This window comes from Nicotiana attenuata, unplaced genomic scaffold (genome assembly GCF_001879085.1).
Source record: "Nicotiana attenuata strain UT unplaced genomic scaffold, NIATTr2, whole genome shotgun sequence".
Taxonomy (NCBI): Eukaryota; Viridiplantae; Streptophyta; class Magnoliopsida; order Solanales; family Solanaceae; genus Nicotiana; species Nicotiana attenuata.
This window is the reverse complement of record NW_017670294.1, coordinates 675975-676799: the sequence shown is the minus strand read 5'-3', so window position 1 is coordinate 676799 and position 825 is coordinate 675975.

The window sequence follows — 825 nt, the reverse complement described above, 5'->3', positions numbered from 1 at the left end:
TACCTTGATCCTCCCGGACTAAAACAGCACTTACCGCAACTTCTGATACGGCAAGATAGATGAGTAACTTCTCTCCTACCTTTGGTTTCGCCAACAACGGTGGATTTGACAAATATACTTTCAGATTCTTATGTGCTTGCTGGCAATCTTCGTTCCATTCAAAATGATCTTGTTTCTTTAAAGCTGAGAAAAATTTGAAGCATTTTTCTGAAGACTTGGAAATGAATCTCCCCAGAGCTGCAATTCTCCCAGTTAGTCTTTGAACTTCTTTTTTACTCGTAAGTACATCAGGGATTTCCTCTATTGCTTTGATATGTGAAGGATTTACCTCAATACCACGGTTAGAGACAAGGAAACCCAAAAACTTTCCTGATGCGACCCCGAACGCGCATTTTTCTGGATTGAGTTTCATATTAAACTTTCGTAAAATTTGAAATGTGACAGATAAATGAGAAATGTGATCATGAGAATGCTGGGTTTTGACGAGCATATCGTCTATATATACCTCCATGGTTTTACCTAAATGTTCCTGGAACATTTTAGTGACCAACCTTTGATAGGTTGCTCCAGCATTTTTGAGACCAAAGGGCATTACTTTATAACAGTAAGTCCCCCTGTCTGTGATAAAAGAAGTTTTCTCTTCATCACTTGGATCCATTTTGATTTGGTTGTAACCTGAATATGCATCTAAAAAACTTAAAAGTTCATGCCCTGCAGTTGCATCAATTAACTGATCTATATGCGGTAAAGGGAAAGAGTCTTTTGGACAAGCTTTGTTAAGGTCTGTATAATCTACACAAACTCGCCACTTACCATTTTTCTTAG